Source organism: Monodon monoceros, unplaced genomic scaffold (assembly GCF_005190385.1).
Source record: "Monodon monoceros isolate NGI ecotype Baffin Bay Population unplaced genomic scaffold, NGI_Narwhal_1 Super_Scaffold_21, whole genome shotgun sequence".
In the NCBI taxonomy this organism is placed as follows: Eukaryota; Metazoa; Chordata; class Mammalia; order Artiodactyla; family Monodontidae; genus Monodon; species Monodon monoceros.
Genome location: NW_021703778.1, coordinates 61211188 through 61227053, shown reverse-complemented (window position 1 = coordinate 61227053; position 15866 = coordinate 61211188).

Here is a 15866-nt window from a genome sequence, read left to right as displayed (position 1 = left end):
TCCACAAAAAAAAAACAAAGGCGGGGGGGTGGCTGGGATGTCCAAGCTCATCATTATGGAATTTCAATATCATAGGGATTTTAAGTAGCCTAAATGTTGAGAGAAGAAGAGAGAGAGAGCAAGAGTGAAAAGTCATATACAAAGGATTTGGGATCAGAATGAAACTAAAAAGCAGTAGAGGGCTTCCCTGGTGGCGCAGTGGTTGAGAGTCCGCCTGCCGTTGTAAGGGCCACGGGTTCATGCCCCGGTCAGGGAAGATCCTACATGCTGCGGAGCAGCTGGGCCCGTGAGCCATGGCCGCTGAGCCTGTGCGTCCGGAGCCTGTGCTCCGCAACGGGAGAGGCCACAGCAGTGAGAGGCCCACGTACCAAAAAAAAAAAAGAAAAAGCAGTAGAGTCATTAATGCCTTCAAAACCTAAGGGAAAATGATTTCCTGCTTAGAATTAGAATTCTATACCCAGCCAAACTATGAATGAAGAGTGTGCTTTGTGACCACCTAGAGGGACGGGATAGGGAGGGTAGGAGGGAGACGCAAGAGGGAGGGGATATGGGGGTATATGTATATGTATAGCTGATTCACTTTGTTATACAGCAGCGAGTAACACAACAATGTAAAGCAATTATACTCCAATAAAGATGCTAAAAAAAACAAAGTGAGAGTAGAATAAAACCATCAGACTTGAAAGGTATCAAAGCCTGCCTTTCTGCTGCTTCCATATTGGATGGAATATGAGTTATCAAAGCTTGAGAAAAAAACAGGAAAGACAAAGACATGGGATCCAGAAAACAGATTACATACAAGAGTGAGTTAAAGGGAATTCCAGGATGAGAGAGAAGGGAAGGCTCAGGATGACAGGTTGTGGCAGACCAAGAGACAAGTCAGTCCACAGTGGAGCAGGACAGGGGGCTCTAGCAGGGAAGGCTCCAAGTGAAAGCGAACTGAAGTTTATTTGATTTGTTTGACAATATAGAGAGGAGCTTAATGCTTCTGTTGGAGAGTTTGAGACTTCCTTTTCTAGGCACAACTAGGAAGTCAAGCAAACAAAGTGAGTATGAATTCCAAAGCAAATCCAAGTCATATAACAAAGGGCATGGAATCTTAGAATACTTTGGAAGTATTGTCGATAGAAAATACTGTTTACATTCATTAAAATGTAAACACTGAATATTTAAACAAAAATTGGGAAGATGAGAGGAGCACAATGTGAGAGCGTGGACGGGTATAGGAGCTAAACCACACCCTTTAATCACTAGATAGTGTGTATTTTAAAAATTAAACAATAACATCATAAGCATCCTATTTAGAAATCTGGAGAGAAATAACTGAGAAGCAACTAAAGTAGCAGCTTTAGGAATGAGATAGGGTTGGGAAGGGGATTGCTGTTTTTCATTATAGACCTTGTAGTTCTATTTGACTTTTTATATTATACACATGTATTTAATGTAGCTCCTCATACATTACTTTGTATTGAATAAGAACTCAATGAACGTGGGTTGCTATTATCACATCCTAGACTTAAAACTGGACAATGGAGATACCATGGCTTGCCTAAAACTTTCTCCTCCCAAAATAACCAGAAGCAGAACTAGGACCTTTTTATTCAAAGCATTTTTTTTATAGATCTTTATTGGAGTATAATTGCTTCACAATACTGTTAGTTTCTGTTGTACGACAAAGTGAATCAGCCATATGCATACATATATCCCCATATCCCCTCCCTCTTGAGCCTCCCTCCCACCCTCCCTATCCCACCCCTCTAGGTCATCTCAAAGCACTGAGCTGATCTCCCTGTGCTATGCAGCTGCTTCCCACTAGCTATCTATTTTACATTTGGTAGTGTATATATGTCGCTGCTACTCTCACTTCGCCCCAGCTTCCCCCTCCCGCTCCCCGTGTCCTCAAGTCCATGCTCTCTGTCTACGTGGTCCATCAGTACCATTTTTTTTTTTTTAGATTCCATATATATGCGTTAGCATACAGTATTTGTTTTTCTCTTTCTGACTTACTTCACTGTGTATGACAGACTCTTGGTCCATCCACCTCACTACAAATACCTCAATTTCATTTCTTTTTATGGCTGAGTGATATTCCATGGTATATATGTGCCACATCTTCTTTATCCATTCATCTGTCGATGGACATTTAGGTTGCTTAAAAGGCACCCTCTGTGCCAGACTCGGGGATGAGCTAGTCCCAGTCTACGAGTTTGCAGTCTGGTCGGGTTGGGAAGGAACAAGTATATACATAACAACTTCACAAATACACCCTGGTAAGTGCCATGTAACAAGCTTCCAATGAAGCCAGGCTTTAACCAAGATGACCCTCTCCATGTCACACTCTTCATGCCAGAGTGGTTCGTAAGTATTGAGGGCTCTCCACCGCAGATGCTAAATTTTAATACATGAGAGTTTAGGCTCTAGAGGTAATATATGCACTTCATCACATTTCTCTTTTTTATTTTCAACTTTTAGAGGAAAGCCTGTATTCATATTATAAAATGTACCACAGCAATCAATAGGACTATTCCAGTAGCTTTGGTCATGGACTCCTTAGCTGTTTTTACTTCAGTCAATTTTTTCATCAAGTTCGGTTCTCTTGAAGCATTACCAGCATGCTTCTGGTGCCTTCCTGACTAACTCATGACCAAACAACTCCAAAGAATCAAAGAGCTTTGGTCAAGAGACCTAGGGCGTCCCTCTTCCCCTTTTACTACCACTGGTGTCTTCTCTGGAGCTGGACATGCTGCACAAGTCCACAGAACAGCAGTGTTGAGGGCCATAAAAGAGTCTTTCCTGAAAATAAAATAATAAAAAAATCGAGCTCAGCTGGATTCTGATTTAATAGTATCTGGCAAGCTAACTATATTATTTTTGAACACACAGACATAAATTTGATATGAATAATAAAACTGAAGTATAACATGGACAAAGGAAATATAAAATTCACCTAATCTTCAAAAGAAATTCTATACTTGAATAATTAACCATGCTCTATTTATAAAACTAGAATAATTGAAAACAGGATTTTCAGTTGATTCATATAGCCTCTGAAATATTTATTATTGCAAGTCGAAAAGATCTGTCTGGGGTTTGTCACTGAAAATGTCTAAACTCAGTGTCCAGATGTTTATTTAAGTTGCTCCCACAGAGTTCTAATGTCAATAACAGGGGTTATCAGAGATCATCGCTGTGTATCTTCCTTGACTAATATTCTCATTTCTTCTGCATCTTTGATGTTTTCTTTCATTAAAATTCCTGGCCCATATCCACAAAAATCTGCTGGGCTTGCATTAAAAATTAGTCGGCTGTCTTGACATATGATGATGCCCCATGTCTCCACAAAGATAATATTTATCAGCAGCTATCATTTTGGCATTACAATCAGCAGCATAGAGTCAATTTCAGAGAATAAAAAAGAATACAGAATCCAGATTTTAGAATGCCTAACTTGCAGATTCCAACTTCCTGCCTATTCTTTTTTTCCTAATGTTAGATAAGGCAAAATTAGAACAAGCAATGGGATTTCTCACCATGAACCATGTGCATTCCGTTCCTCTCCTTCGGTCTCTCATACCCTGTCTTTTGAAAACCTAAAGTAAGATGACTTTAAAATAAAGGAAAACAGACTCTCTGTCAAAACTCACTTCCTACAGTTTCTTCAGAAAAAGACACCTGGGAGAACATTTTAAAGACATAATGATGGCCTTTCCCTTCATGTGAACGTGGCAGAAGACAAAATGAGTCTATTTTTGAGCTGATCAGATGGGGATTTTGTTTTTCATCAGCTGTACAAAAGAAACAACTTCTACAAGTTCCTCCTTCCCAAAACTAACCGAATTTTACCCAAATTGTTAAAGCACCTAGAACCCAAAGAAAGGAGGCATGAGTAAACGAAGTCTATGTGAGCATTCCAAAAAAATCTTGTGCATCCGAAGCCTCGTTCAAGCCTCTGGTAAGATCCAGTGGACAGTTAAGACCAGCATGAGGTTAACACTACTTACCCACGGCTGTTCACTATATTAATTTAAAAGAATTAAATCTGATTTGACCTCCAGTTCAACATGGAGAAAATATTTGTCACTGGTGTGAAAAATTACTAATGATATTAAACAGTGCCCTCTGGAAGGTAGGAAATCACTCCTGAGAACTGCAGACAGATTAATTAGAAGGTCTTATCTGTGGAAAAATCGCCATTTACACTGTTTATTTGATTAAATCATGAGATTCATGAACTCATGTAATACAGCCAGAGAGGTACCTTCCTAACACAAAGTAGGCGCTCAATAAATGTTTGTTGGCTTTTCAATGAACAACTAGTCTAACATTTCTTTATTAATAGGTATTACATAAAATTGGATCTCTGGGTAAATACATTTGGGAAATGCTGAGTTAAATAAGGTTAAACAGGCTTTTTACTCTAGGATCTATCAAAAACTTTAATATGCTAAGGTGATTTTGAATTCCCATGGGATAGTGAGCAAGGAGGGAGAGATTATGCTGCATTTCCCGAACTCATTTGATCACCAAATTGCCTTTTTCTGAGGATTTCTGTTTTAAGAGACACATTTTTAAAAGACTACCCAGGTCCAATGATTTCATTTTAGAAACTGGACAGTTCAAATCCCTAGCAGTTAGGTGACTTGACCAAGCACTCAATTTATTAATAGCGAAGCAGGAACTCTCTCCCCTCCCACTCTCACCTCCGCATCTCCGCTATCCCTGCCACCCAATATATCTTGATGTGACAGCCTAGGACTCTTCCTCAGAGCTCTTTTATTGCTGTCCTGCTAATACATTTATTTTTGCTTTAATTGGAGCCCAAAGAGAACACCCTTATTATAAACCCAAAAGTTGAGATAATGCAGCATTACCTGGTGATGTACTAACAATAATTTAAGCAAGATGTGGTCTCTTTTGAGTGGACGAGCATAAAGGGAGCAGTTAACACTTTTTCTGGAGGGAGGGTGAGTAGACTTCATGCTTCCATAGCACCCTTCCATCACACTTCCCACATAGGTAATTGTTGGTATTCCCCACTAGACTGTTAATTACAAGAGGACAAAAAATTAGTCCTATAGTCTGTCAGTGCCTAGTAGGTAATAGGTGTTAGTAAACATCAGCTGAACAAATGAGGGAAGGAAGGAATGACTAATGGGACAAACCAACTAGCTATTGTCTTAAAGAGCTTCTCAGCTCTTCGAAGGAAAGAATGGCGAAACATCCCTCTGCCCACCAGCACCAGAAGACACCAAGAGAAAACTGTCTATTTCCAAAGAAGGTCAAGGCAAGAACAAAGAGGCTGCCAGAGGGGGCCAGGCAGGATGGTCTCCAAGGGGCCTCTTGGAGTGCAGTTTGCCTCTGTGATTTCACAAAAAGAGTTACCAAAACAGTGTGATCAGTAACCACTTAGATCAAAGTTAGCAAACTAATTTTGTGTCTTGTGTTGCCCATGCTATTAAAGTATAGAATTTAGTTGAGGAACGGGGGCACATAAAAGGGATGTGTATCTGATGTACCCAAAGTGAATAGTAACAATAATCTGTGGCAAGTTACCTTGTTGGGAAGCTAACTTGGCCTGAAAATCTGGAAATGGGTAAGGACTGTACTTGGAACATTTCTCAGTGCATAATTCAGGCTGAGCCCTCTAGCGGTAGAAGTCCACAGTATTGTTCTTAAAAAGGGCCCTCTGAGTGAGGAGGGTTGCTTATGGAAATTTCTGGATGGCCAATGTCTCTTCCAAGTCCCAGATTGTGTCAGTGTGAATTTTATCTCACATTTTTAAATGAAGGAAAAAAGTCCTTTTAACACGAATAATTTGCACAGCGCTTCTGTATGCAAATTCTTCTGGAAAAATGCATGGGTCCAGTCTCAGGAGCTCTTCCATTTGGGCGCTGGACATGCCAAGCCAAAATTCTTGAAAAATAGATGTGGTTAAGAGCATGTAAGCAATCTGCATATCATCTGTGCTATTCTCAATTAAGGGGCCAGTATTAGGGTAGGAAGTTTTATCTTTATTCTTAAAAATCAGTATAGTGCAAAGGGAGCAAGCAGTAACACACAGAGACACACACCCCTGAACTCAACCCAGGTATGGGTATGTGTTTCTGGGATGCAGAGAGGGGGCAGTTCCACGGGAAGGAATGTGGCAGGACCCCCTGATGAAAAAGCCCATCTGGGACTTGAGAAATCTGGATTCAATTCTTGGCTCCGTCTCTAGCTCACCACATAATTAAGAGGGCAAATCGGCTAATCTCTCTGTCCTTCACTTTGTCCTCTTTAAAACGATAGTGTCTGGCCTCTCCCCACATCTCAGGAATGCCTTGTCAGCAGATGCTGGGAGTGGGGCCTGTGGAGCCAATTAGCTGTAGGCAGCGGGGACCTGTACCCAGCCCCAGCTGCCCCTCCTGCCCCAGCCTGTCTAGCAAATTAATGTCTTTGGTCACACGGAGTCAGCCTGTGAGAGTGTGAATGAATTTCAGACCACTAAGAGCTCTTCCCTTCAGATGACAAGGCAAAATAACATTTCTTTTGTGAAGCACAGATTTTGTTTCACTGCATAAAAATACTATCTGTGTCATGAAAAGAAGACTGGATTAGGCATATGCAGAGAGGGGACCTTTTCCAGACCGAGGGGTGTTCTAGGTTCTGATTTGACAGCTATGCGACCTTGAACACACCCCCTGTAATAATAGTTACTTGTTTCCTGGGTGCTTACAATATGCTGGGCAACATACAAGTATAAACTCATGAATACGTGTGCTTGGCATATATACAGTAAGTGCTCAGTAAACGTTAGCTGCTAGTACTGTCATCTAATCTTGTATCCCAGCAACCTTATGAGATAGGTCTTATTGTTATTCCTATTGTATAGATGGGAAGACTGAAGGACAGAGCAGCAGCTGCTATAATGCATTGTCCAGATAGTTTTTCAGGAATGAAGAACATATTCCCCGGGCTGCTGGGAGTGCTTTTCAGACAAGGGCCTCTAAGGGGACTGCCCCTGCTGCAGCAAAGTGGCTCACCCAGGGCCAGGCTTCCTTCCAGTGGGCTTCCTTCCAGCGACTGATCATACATGGTAAAAAGCTCTGGCCTCCCGTATTCGTTACCTAGGGCTGCCGTAACAAATTACTACAAACTAGGTGACTTAAAACAGTGGAAGTTTATTCTCTCACAGTTCTGGAGGCAGGAATCCTGAAATCAAGGTGGTGTCAGCAGGTTGGTTCCTGCTGCAGGCTCTGAGGGAGTCTGTTCCAGGTCTCTCTCCTAGCTTCTGCTGGCTGCAGGCAATCTGCGGCATTCCTTGGCTTGTAGATGCATCACTCCAATTTCTGACTCTGTTTTCACCTGGCCTTCTCCCCTGTATGTCTGAGTGCTGAATCTCCCCCTCTTTTCTCTTATGAGGATGCTGGCCATTGGATTTGGGGCTCACCCAAAATGCAGGATGACCTCATCTCAAGATTCTTAATTGCATTTGTAAATCAGGTCACAGGTCCCGAGGGATAGAACTTGGATATATCGTTTTGTGGCCACTACTCTAGATCCCAGATAGGGAAACTGCTCTGCAGGGCCATATAAGCTCCCAGCTCCCTGGGAGGTCACCTGAGGCCTTTGGTGAGGTGAGATCTCAGCATGTGCCAGCTTCTCCCACACCTGACCCTGCATCCTTCTCTTCCCTTCCACAGATACTTCTTTCAGGAGGCTCCCTAATCGATGTCCTGCACGCTAACCTCCATCTCAGCATCTGCAGCAATAGTGTTCGTTTCAAAGTCTCCCCAAACTTCAATCTGTGACTCATATTTTTTTTTAAATGCTTTTGAACTCAAATCCAGCTCTGCATTATCCCATGAATTCCTCTGGCCAGATATTAACCACCTTCGCACAGTTTCCCAGACGTTCTGAATTCTCTTGCCTCCTGGCCTTTGCTAATGCTGCATCTAACTGTCTCCCCAACCCAGCAGTCCACACCCCACCCATGGGTCAAAGCCTAGTTCAAATTCCCTCCTCAAAGTCTTTCTGGCCCCCATGCCTGAAAGGTCCTTGGTCTTTCTTAGTCACTTAGCCCTGTATACTTTGGATAAGAATTATTTGTGCATGTGTCAGCTCTACAAGATCCATGAGGGCAGGGTTTGTGTCCACTTTGAGGCTGCTACCTGTCAAGCCTGCCTCTGCCCACCCTCTGTTGTTCTTCCCAGGCTTCTGTCACTGGTCCTTTCTCTTCCTGTTCTGTGCTCTTCCTGGGCATCGAATCTATGGTCTCCAACCACCTTCTCTATATGGAGGGGCCTCATCCTTGGTCTCCAGTCCCAACCTATCTCTCGAGGGTTAGGCTTGCTTTTCCAGCGGCCCACTAGGCATGTCTGTAAGGATCCCCACAGGTAATAGATCATCCCTGGTCTCTTCCTGGAAACCAATTCCTCCATCCTGGCTCTCAACCTTAGGAACCACGATGCACCAGAACAACCTCCATCACTGAAGGGAAGTCTAGTTCTTTCTCTTTGGATGCTGCTGCCTCTGTGATGTGTGAAATTAGGATCACTTCTGGGAGCAGAGAGCCAAGTCGTGCCCCATGGGTGGGCTCCAGGTGGGCAGCCTGGCTCTTCTGTTCTCTTCTACAAAGCAGTGACTCCACGGGTGGGGTGTGGAACACAGCTCCCCTCAGAGGAACCGGCTGGATGCAGGAAGAACAACAGCTAACGCTGTAAACTTAGGACTATCTCATCTTCACCACAGGCCTATGATGGTGGCACTATTCTTATTATTCCCCCTTTTCAGATGAAGAGGCTTAGAGCCGTTAAGTAATGTTACCCTGGGAGTACCTGGCGGGTCTGAGTGGCTGGCTCAGGCTGGTGTCTAAGTGCCGGGCAGCCCTCTGGGGAGGTGGTGGCCGTAGAATGTGGAATCCAAGACATGGACGGGAATGAGCCAGAGAAGAGCTATCGCCTGGATTGTGCTCATGCTTTTGGCCCTCTATCTCCCCCGTCATCTCTTCTCATTAAGGAAAATATCTGTGAAAGACACAGCCTGTCACAGCACTGCTCTCGAGACCAAGCTTTGCTGTCCACCCTAGCGATGTTAGGCTTGGTGACATCATCTTGCTTATTCCCCCGCCCCATCCTCGCCAGCCCCCCAGGAAAGCCAGGCACTGGCTGCCTGGAATTCAAGCAAACAGAGCAAATAGGCAAGGCAGCATGGGAAATTAAAAAGGGCACTTGACTTGGAGAGAATGCAGGTCTTAATAGTGCATGACCTTGAGAAAGCCACTCCCTCGCTGACCCTTCGTTTTCTTCCCTGGAAAATGCTGGAATGCTAATACTTCCCTCCCAGGATACGTAGGAGAAGCAAGAGAGACCACAGATGTGAAGCCCTGTCCTAAACAGCGCGTGGCCCCAGGGGTGTTGGCATCATGATCACACACGGGAGTGAGGGGGCCTCAGGCTCGTGCAGAGGGCGGCTCTCAAGCCCCCCTTCCTCCTCCATCTACTCATTTTCTCCTCTCACTTCATTCATTCACTCTCTCATTCGGCTATCGAGATGTTACTGAGTGCCCATGATGTCTGGCATTGTTCTAGGCCCCTGGGGAGGTAGCAATAAACAAAACAAATAAAAATCCCTAACCTCATACTCTAGTGGGGGAAGTCAGGCCACAAACAAACAGGAAAACATACAATTCTGTGGAGAAAAATGAAGCAGCTAAGGGAGGTTATTTTATATCCATTGGCATCCGTGACCAGGAGACATTTGGGTAGATACTTGTAGGAAATGAGGAGCCAGGCCCACTGGTGTCTCAGGGAAGAACATTCAAGGCCGAGAGAACAGCTGTGCAAAGGCTCTTAGGTGGGAGCACTCTGCACACATTAGGGCAACAGCAAGGAGGCCCGGGTGCCTGGGTGCCCCTGTCAGATACCGAGCGCAGGGTCATGTGGGATCGTGTAGGTCATCAAAAGGAATTTTGCTTTTATTCTGAGTGAGCTGGGAGCCACCAGAGGGCTTGGGGCAGAAAAATGACTTGATCTGATGATGACTTTAAAAACTCATGCTGGCTGCTGTGTTGTGACACCTCTGTGACGTGGACAAGGGCAGAAGCAGGGACAGGAAGTAGGAGCCCCCAGCAACAATCAGGCAACAGGGCACGGTAGCTCACTGGACAACCAGATCCCATTTTCCTCAAGATTTGTGTTATAAGACATAACATTTTGGGAGTTACTAACCTGTTCCAACTCCCTCATTTTAGAAACTGGAACACTCAAGTCCCAAAAAGTTAAGTGACTTGGCCAAGAATATTCATTGTGTTAATAGCAAAGCTGCCACCACCACCACCAGCATACTCTGATCCCTAGTCTGAGAGTCCAGGACTTGCCCAGAGCACTCTTGTTGCAGCTGGTTATGAGTCTGCAATTCAGAGCTGGAGATAAGAGCTTGGGAGTCATGATGTATCAACAGGATGTAAAACCACAGGTGGGATGAGGTCACCAAAGGAGCGAGCAAAAGTGGAGAAGAGGTTCAAGGAGAGAACCCTGGACATTTCAATGTTTCGTGACTTGTGCTGAGTTGGCAACATGAAGGCCCCTGGTGGCCTTGACAAAAGCTTTTTTGGGAGAACTTTGGGAGCAAACACTTGATGGGAGTGGGTTCAAGACAAAATGGGAGGAGAGGAGCTGAAGACAGTAAGACAGACCACTCTTCCAAGTAATGCTTCCTTGCTGCCCCTTGACTGTTCAGGGTCCATCCAGGCCTCTTTCTCATCCTTGTCCTTCTCCTACATTTTCCATTTCCTCTCTTCCCTCCCTCAAAACTTGTCTCCCATTCCCTTAAGCCCTATTCTTCTCCAAGAAAAAGTCATCTAATAACTGGACATCCACTGAGAGATTAATTAATGAGTTTATTGATGTTTTGCTATCTTCAAGATGATATGTATTCTAACATAGAAATCTGACAGATAGTTTTTTTTTCCCCCCGACGAAATCATGGCAGCCATAGATTGGAGGAGGGAAAAGACCCCGAACCATGAACACCATACTGTACCCCTGTCCATCATTATCCAGTACCTACTAAATTTAGCTGGCCCCCTGCTATAGTCACAGGCATTTCATTATAGTTTCAGAAGGTGGTACAAAACAGATCTCACAGAGGGCTGGTGAGAGGTTTGATGAGCCAGTGACAGTCAACCTTCTGACCACCAGAGGAAGAGGAGTATGAGAGTGGAGACATTCAAAACAGACCAAGTCAGGCAGTGAAAACGAAAAATAGGGTCACACATATAAATAATGAGAAGTACATTATCTATTTTTAGTTTATTTTTTATACATTATCCACTTTTATTTCAAGAAAATTGTAGTCATTGACCCTAGTCACCATAGTTAAGACTACCTAAGGAAATTTAACATTTCTATAGTTTTAGAAAATAGATTTCTGGCACTGTGCTTTTTCTATAATTTTATACAAATGTGCTAAGGAATTAATTATAAGTAGAATCCACAATAGGCCAAGAGCATGGATGGGGCAGAAAGAGTTGGCTCTGTCAGAAGCAGCTGCATAACCTTCTCCGTGCTTCTCTGCGCCTCAATTTCCCCATGTATAAGATTTGGAAAAATAATACCTAATCTTCCTTCCTTCTCTAAGAACTAAAGATGCTAATTTGAGGTAAGATTTGCCTTCTATTGCCAGTTACAGTTTCCTAATGTGCTTCATTTTGACCCTGCTAAATGTAGCTGAAGGGGAGAAGAAATCTTTATTAAAAATCTAAGTAATCAAGGGACTTCCCTGGCGGTCCAGTGGTTAAGACTCCACATTGCCACTTCAGGGGGTACGGGCTCGATCTCTGATTGAGGAACTAAGATCCCACGTGCTGCATGGCATGGCCAAAAAAACAAAACAAAACAAACAAACAAATATATATATATATAGAACAGCTATTTAACTCAATACAAATATATGTGGTACTGATTAAGAGAACTGATGTATTTACTAGCAATATTTTCAGACAGAGTTTATAAGTACCAAGCTGAGTCTCCATCTTTCAAAGAGCTTTTCTGTGTGCTCCAAGGACCTGATTTACAACTCACATTCTTTTGCTTTAATAATGTGAAGTTTTTCCATACAAAGCTGGGTCTCTCCTTAGTTCAATGTCCTAATTTCCCCTTGTCAAAATAGCTTTTTTTAGGGAGTCTCTATTGTTTTCCGTTAATTTTAACACTAAATTAAAAGCTTCATCTGGTGGTGATTTTAAAACATTTTACTTCAGATGCCAAAAGGTACCTCCTAAACTACTTCAATCATAATTGTTACCATCGTTACAATAAGGTTTTCATATAGAATCTCTTTTAGACCTCAAAGTGTTCTATAAAGACCACACTTTGAAATTTTGTTCTCTCAAAACATACCCCATACATTAGATAAGGGGTCACTGACCCCATCTTACAGACTAAAGAGTCAGGAGAGTATAGAACTTCCCACTGGATTCAAAGGAAATAGTGGCATTTAAATCCTAAATCTAATAATCTAATGCTATTCCAGTGGCTTACCCTCTTTTTTGCCTTTTTTTAATTCCAAGTTTTCTAAAATCATCTGGGATGTAATAGATCATATTTAATTGTTCAGGCTTTTATGCTGTGCTTTCAGAATCGCTTCTGATTTGTGGTCTGGCTCTAGTTCAGTATTATCCAACACGAGGTTTATTTCATCGGCCCTGTATCAAAGCTTCCTCACTTTAGCCAGAAATTAAAATAATAGCTTTAAGTTTCCCCTCCCTGTCAAAGAGCTAATCAATAACACAATTTGCCATATTTTGTAGATGACTCTATATGCTCCTCATAAAAGCGGGATGTAGAACCCTTTCATTTATTTAGCATAGGCACTCTCAACTTTTCCTACACAAAGACAGAATCATTTTTTTTTCTAACAATTTTACTTCCTTTTAGTGTTATAAATTGTCACAAAGCCTGCAAATTGTCAACCGCAAGATTTACTGGGTCCTCTGAAGAAAGCCCATGATACCGGATGTCACTTTCACTGGCATCTCTTCTCCTAAAAGTATTTATGCAGTCAACTACGGTACCAAGTGAGGAGGGAGGGGTCAAGATACCAGCAGTGGCCAAAATGGTCACACAGTTGTAAGATGCTGAAAAATAAAACATTCCAGGTACAAAACTTATCAGAAGAAAAAAAACTCTTTTGCAGTGTAAGTCATAGAGACAGGACAAATACCGCCGGAGTAACCTGAGCTCTTGCTTAGTGGTAGCACTTTTTAAAGCCCACACGAGACCTTGATTTGTGGTATCCATGGGTCCAGCGCCCAGAAGTCTCAAGTGCTGGGTTCTTTTCTTCGCTGCTCTTAGTGCCCTTGAGCAAATGACTTCAATCCCTGTTACAGGAAACAGGGATAATCCCACAAGCTATCTACCTACACCTTGACTCACAGCTCCTGGCTCCCCAGAGAATGCAATGTGGATTAGAGCCAGGTCCTATGAAAATGAAAATTACCTTATAGATAACTATTATGTAATGAGATTAATCCTCGGAACCTCTTCCACAGATCCGGTAAAGCCCCAAATTTTAGCACTTTACTTTCTTCTCTTAACATAATCCCTTGAAAATTGAAGGTAAGAGTTCATGACTGCAGATTCAGTCTATTTTTCCTGTCTAAACACAGCTTTAATATTTTTTAAAAAATTCTTTCATACTTACTAACTCTTCTCAATCAAAACTACACAATACTTTAGTTATCTACACTAAAACAGCATTGTGAATTTTCTGTTTAACTTGTATAGACTAATAATAGTCATCCTAGTTGAAAGAGTAAGTTAGTTTATAAATGGCAAGTGTCCAAATCTCCTAAGTCTCAAAATACAGAAATAAAAAGTTAATTAATATCAGAATATCGAGCAGTTTTTTGAAAATGGAGATTTGTACTACCAAGGATATATATATATAGACATATATATAGACATATTTATATAGAGAGAGACATATATATATATATAGACACACACACACACACACACACACACATATATATATATAGAGAGAGAGAGAGAGAGAGACATAGACATGTTGTTTTATTTTGTGGAACATGGCAAGCTGATTCTAAAATTTATTTAAATTTAAAAATGCAAAGGGCCAAAAATAGCCAACACACTCTTGAATAGGATGGCAGGCTTTACTCCAGCATTATCATAAAGCTATCATAAATAAAGTAGTGTAATATTAGCCCAAATAGATTAATGGAATGGAGAAAGAGGACCCAGAAAGGACCAGAGGCTTATACAGATGCTTGATGAATGGCAGAAGGGCACTGCATAGTGCCAGGACCAGCAGCTATACAAAAGACCCTTCCTCACACAGTCACAAATACATCCCAGGGGGGAATCAAAACATAACATAGTAAGAATGGAAAATTATAAAGCATTTTTTAAATGAAAAGATTTTAAAAGATAATATTTTCATGACTTAAAGATAGGAAAATATTCCTTAAAAAAAAGATACAAAAGACAACGTAAAAGAAGAATAGATTTGCCATTAAAATGAAGAATTTTTATTCATCAAAAAACCATGACGAGAATGAAAAATAATCAGAGAAGGAGAAGATATTTACAACAGATGTAACTCAATAATGATTAGTACCAAGAATATATACAAATCAATGAGTAAAAGACAGCTGACATGAACACAACAGAGACAAGTTTTGAATGGGCACTTTTCAAAAGAAGAATTGCAGTGACCAATGAACATAGGCAGATGCTCAAATTTGTTTCTAATTAGAGAAATGCAAAATAAAACCACAATGAATGTCTCAGCATCACACTGGCCAAAGTTAAAGTCTGGCAATATCAAGTGTTGGTGAACTGGCCTCATACACAGCAGGGGAAAAGGAGAGGGATATTAAATGTTAAAGATATGCCTGCCTCATAATCCAGCAATTAAACTCCTAGGTAAATGCCCTACAGAAATGTGTTTATGCGCGCAAAGATGCTCGTTGCAGCATTGCTTATAATAGCCAAAAACTGAAATCACTATAGAAGTGCCCGTCGCAGTAAAATAAAGTGGTACTAAGGAAATGGCACATCATACAGTAATGAAAATGAATAAATCACACCAACACGCGATGTGAATTATATAAGCAATGTCGAGTGAAAGATACCAGACACAACATACAGTGTGATTCCATTTTTATATGTCAAAAGTAGGCAAAACAAACTAATCATATTGTTGCACACATAACCAGTAAAACTATTTTCTAAAAGGGGAGTATTGCCATAAAGTCATAATAGTAGTTACCTCTGGGAGACAAAGGCAAGGCTAGAGGGGACACACAGGGAGATTTTGGAGTGCTGGCAGTGGCTTTTCTGCATCTGGTTTGTGATTACATAGCTGTTGGCTTCACCCATTAAACTGCATATCTGTTTTATGTACATATCTGTTTTATGTACTTTTCTGTATATTTCACAAAATTTAAAAGAATGAGAGAGAACTTGTACTATGAAATATTAACAGTGATTAGAGCCATAATTACTAAAATAGTGTGGAAAACTAGAAGGGCCAGAAATAGGTTCAAGACACAAAAAACAGAGGAATTTAATATTCTATACCAGTACAGTGAAAATTTTTTTAAAATTAAACCTCGTCTCATACAATATTCCCAAACAAATTTGAGATGGATTAAAAATTTCCTTCTGAGTTAAAAATAAGTATAAAAGTGAATTTTTTTAAAGTACTAAAAGAAAATAAGGATAAATCTGTAACCATCCTTGGGGTAGGGAAGGCAGGCTCTAGCACACCTGCAAAGGTAGACTCCTAAAGGAAACAACTTCTACACAGAAACACCATCAACTGTATTAAAAGGCAAGTAACACATGAAAACAGTAACAACA